The sequence below is a fragment of the Elephantulus edwardii genome, unplaced genomic scaffold, assembly GCF_000299155.1.
Source record: "Elephantulus edwardii isolate Elephantulus edwardi_28Jun2011 unplaced genomic scaffold, EleEdw1.0 scaffold00030, whole genome shotgun sequence".
In the NCBI taxonomy this organism is placed as follows: Eukaryota; Metazoa; Chordata; class Mammalia; order Macroscelidea; family Macroscelididae; genus Elephantulus; species Elephantulus edwardii.
The window spans coordinates 11,614,598-11,619,818 of NW_006399780.1; positions in this window are offsets into that span (position 1 = coordinate 11,614,598).

The window sequence follows — 5,221 nt, forward strand, 5'->3', positions numbered from 1 at the left end:
TCTGAAATGGTTTGCCTCCGGAAACTCTATGTACGAACAGTGCTCAGGTTGTTTGTTCATAGGGTCGCTATGAGTCGTCTACGACTCGATGGTACCTAACAACAACAACAATAACATGTATTACCTATTGTCTACTGACTCAAAGCAACACTATGGTGCAGAATGAACTACGTAATAAGGTTTCTCAACTGTAATTTTTGAGGAAGAAGCTTCTCCCATATTTTTTTCTCACAGAGCAATTGGAGGATTCCAATTAGTCACTTTTCAGTGAGGCCAGTACTCAATCTACTGCATCACATTGCCTCTACAATTACCAAGAAAAGAAAAAATAACCAAAAAATTCAGGATAGTGGCTTCCTTCATGTAGTGACTGGGAGGGAAGCCTGAGGGGAGGTCCTAGGAGTACCCATTGGATAGATTCCTAATATTATTTTATGTACTTAACCAATGACAACAAGCCTCCGTTTAACGATTTTAATCTAGACATGTATTTGACATGCAATATGTTGCAAAGAAATGTGGGGGCCACGTGGCAAATGAAAAAGTTACCTTTGACCATTGGTATAACTTAATAGTCACAAATTCAAAGCATAAATTCAACCACTTGTCTTATCACTAACCTATTAAACTCCAACACAAACATCCACGCATCTTCTTATCTTCAAAGGCTGTTCTTTAACTAAAGCTTTAGTACAAGTAAAGCCATTTTAAATGAGGAGGAGAACGAAATACAGCAGAACTGAATAAACTTTCCATATTAATAGAGGAGAATTGTATTTTCCCCCTCATTTTTCTGTTTTCATTCAAGAATCTATCCCTCAAATAAAATGCCAAAATAAGGATATTTAGAACAGAAAGTGGAGGAGGGGGAGAAATTAGAAATAGTATTTTCTGAAACTAGTTTAGCAAGCACTCTAAGTGCAAAAGATAGCATCAGGGACTGAATTTTATTTAGAGAGCTTGCTGTTGTTGTGTACCATCGAGTCAGAACCAACCCGTAGCTTGCAGGTTTTCAGAAGCAGTTAATCACACAGGAAGAGATTGTCCATCCTTCTCCCACAGAGCAGCTGGTGGCCTCGAACACGTACCTTTGGGGATTGCAGTTTAGCTCCTTGCCAGTAGGCCACCAGAGTTCCACTACTGAGTTGTTGTGTTGGTTTTTTTGAGTGTGGAAACTACAGAACAATATCATTGATTTCACATGCAAGCAAGGTTCTACTGAAGATTATCCAAAAACGACTGGAAGAGCACATCAGCAGAGAACTGCCAGAAGTCCAGGCTGGGTTTAGAAGGGGTCGTGGTACGAGGGATATTGTAGCTGATGTTAGATGGATCTTAGTTGAAAGCAGGGAATACCACAGGAATGTCTATCTGTGTTTCATTGATTATGCAAAGGCGTTTGACTATGTGGATCATAACAAACTGTGACTGACTCTGAGAAAAATGGGAATCCCAGAACATTTGATTGTGCTAATGCGAAACCTATACTTGGACCAAGAGGCAGTCATCAGAACAGAGCAGGGTAACACTGCATGGTTCAAAATTGGGAAGGGTGTATGCCAGGGATGTGTCCTGTCTCCATACCTTTTCAACCTGTATGCAGAGCAGATTATCCGAGAGGCTGAGCCCTATGAGGAGAAGTGTGGCATCAGGATTGGTGGAAAATCTATCAACAATCTGCATTATGCAGATGACACAACCCTGCTCGCTGAAACTGAGGAGGACCTCATGCACTTGCTGCACAGGGTCAAGGACTGCAGCCTCCAATATGGAGTGAGGCTCAATGTCAAGAAGACAAAGATTCTCACCACTGGACCAATTGGCAGCATCAGGAAGGATGGTGAAGAGATTGAGATTGTACACAGCTTCAGTTTGCTCGGCTCCACGGTCAACACTCTTGGCACCAGCAGCCAGGAAATTAAAAGGCGCATTGCCATGGGAAAGTCTGCTGTAAGGGACCTCTCCAAAGTACTGAAGAGCAACGGTGTCTCTCTGGAGACTAAGGTGCGCCTGATACAAGCCATGGTCTTTGCAATCACTTGTTATGCATCAGAGAGTTGGACAATGACTAGGGAAGATAGAAGGAGAATTGATGCCTTTGAGCTGTGATGCTGGAGAAAAGTATTGAATGTACCCTGGACTGCCAAGAAAACAAATGGATTTATCCTGGAGAGGGTTAAACCAGGCTACTCCTTGGAGGCAAGGATTCTGGGGCTTCGTCTGACATACTTTGGACATGTTGTAAGGAGAGACAGGTCCTTGCAGAGAGACATCATGCTTGGTAAGGTGAAGGGACAGTGCAGAAAGGGAAGACCCTCTATGAGATGGATTGATTCAGTGACTGGGATAATCAGGATGGGTGTGTCAGAGGCCATGAGATTGGCACAGGATAGAGCAGGGTTTAGGGCTGTTGTACATAGGGTCACTATGAGTCGCAAATGACTCGATGGCACATAACAACGATAACAACAAGATATAATGAGAAATAATCAAATACTGGGTATATTAAAAGGATTAAAAACCAGCAATCATATTGCTTGTCAAACATCAATTACATTTTTATAAGAATTTTAGAAAAGTTATGAGACTATTCACTGTGCAGCCTTCCTCAAAATACCAGCAGAAATGAAAATTACATTGCCATGTGATTCCATTGTTTATTTTCATTTTCACCAGATTCTTGTGCTCCTGTGGCTAATTACAATACTATGCGAGATTACTGTTTATTTCTCTTTTGGAAGAATAAGACGAAAGATAAGTAGTCACAACATTTATTACTTAAGCTGATTAAGCTAAGTTATTCAAATGACAACAATCACTTGTTTGGAACAGAGTGGGGATAATGTAAATTTAGCAGTCACATCTCATCCCAAAGAATTAACTTTCTCCCATTTCCCTAATCTATATCCACACAGAAACATCTCTACATATGGCTTTACTTCATTATTAAGCCAATATAGTCACCATAAAAGGTAGCTAATCATCCCAAAATTAATTCATTTCACTACTTTGCTGGAGGGTCAAATCAACCATATGTTTGGTCCTATAAGACCAAACATAAAAGAAGGAGAATCTCTGAGCACCTTGGTAAAGGTAATTATGCATGTGGGCTCTGGGAGGAAGTGTCTCAAATACAATTATAGAGGCCTATGGTTTGATAAGACTTTACACAGTGCATAAAAACTGACAATTACAACTCCCCACAGTCTTAGACTGATTTAATAAGATTTAATGATGCTACTAGCTCTGCATTCTAAAATAGAAATGGTAATATGGCTCAGATCTTCTACTGAATAGTCTAATCGACTCTAGGTTCCAAGACTTTATTTTGTGAGAAGTACTGACGCTTTTCTATTGGCAATTTTTACTACCTGGTAAGTGGAATGAATAGTTGTTTCTAGAAACTCCCTCCATACATTATCTTCCTCTTACTGAATATTTTAAACCTCTTTAGTGATTTTCAATTTCTTTGGCATTTCTCGTCTTGTGATTTTCAGAATAGCATTCTTCCTTTGGGTCACTCACCTAATAAGAAATTACTCCATGGGTCCGAATATCTACTTCCTTCATAGTTTAGTGGCCAGATCTCAACCCTATCCCACATTTGTGGGTCAAGTTAGTCCGTTTTTCAATGTCAAATAATCTATACATCTTTGCCACCTGGGAGTTCAACTGGGAAGCAAATGCAAAGAGGGAGAATGTGTTAGAGAAAAATGTGTGGTGTTTTCAAGAGTTTAAGTATTTGTGGCACGGTAGTTCAAGCCCCAGCCACAGTTCTAACTCACCAGCCACTTTGCAGACGAAGGTTATGGTAGATTGCTTGCATAAAGATTGCAGTCTTGGAAATCTATGAGGCGGTTCAAGTCTATGCTGCAGAAACACCGAGAGTCAGAATTGACTCATGGCATGGGTGAGATGTGAAGACAGACCAGATTCTTGAGTACTTTCAATTCTGCAATTCATACTAGTGTGCAGCTTAGTGAATCTTTACTCCATCTCAAAACAAGCATTTAATTCACTTCTTTGGGTTAGCTAGGCAACCCAACAACTTTTTATATACATTTAGCTGCTATGGAGAAAAACACATTCTGATTTTTAAAACAAGACATTTTCTCCACACTTGGAATGCACCAGCCTGTGCATAAGTATCAGAATGCTTATATTTCATTCTTATTGTACTTCTAAACATTTTGGCACACAACAAAGACATTCGGGTTTGTATAATATGTCTGAAACTGAGTACACTATAAAAGGCACACAGTAAACCACTGTATTAATAGCAAATCATAAAAGGAATTGGGGTGAAACATCAAGATCTGAATTAGAGAGTGGTAAAATTTAACACTTGTCTTTGAAAGAGTAACATGGATAAAACTCAAAGATTGGCATGTTGGCCAGCATGTATAAACAGCATGCAGTCAGGAATCATGGTTCACCTTTCAGACACTAATACGTAACACAATCTCTTTACCTCAGAATATAAGTTATTTGATCCAAAGATAATTAGGAATTTAGCCCGAGAGGAGCCTAGCCAGAGTCCAGCTTGCTTCTGTCTTTCTCTATATTTGCTTTGGGGACCCTCTGAAGAAAAAAGAATCCTATTATATTTGACATAAAAAAAGAAAGACCTGGAAGCTATTATTTTTTTAAATTTCCTGTTGATAATGGGAAGAAATAATCCTAACATAAAATGGAGAAAACTCTGAAGGAAGTTAATCATGTAACTACTAATTATCTCTCTTCTCTCTCCTCTCTGCTCTCTCCTCTCTCCTCTCTCATCTCTCCTCTCTCCTCTCTCCTCTGTCCTCTCTCCTCTCTCTCTCTCTCTCCGCCCCCCCGTCCTCTCTCTCACTCCTCTCTCCTCTCTCTCTCTCTCTCTTTCTCTCTCATCACCAGAGAGTCAGAATTGACTCATAGTTGGCCCTTCAGTGAGTTTTCAGAGATTACAAATCACACAGGAGGAGATTTCTCAATTTACTTCCAAGGAACAGTTGGTAGATTTGAACCACCTACCTTCAAGTTAAATGAGGCTAGAGATAGAATGATAGAGTTCTGCACATTCAATGATTTATTCATTGCAAATACCTTTTACAAGAAACATAAACGCAGGCTATACACATGGATCTCACCTGATGGTATGCATAGGAATCAAATAGATTACATTTGTGGAAAGATCTGCTGGAGAAGCAGTGTAAACCAGTCCAGGTGCTGATTGTGGGAC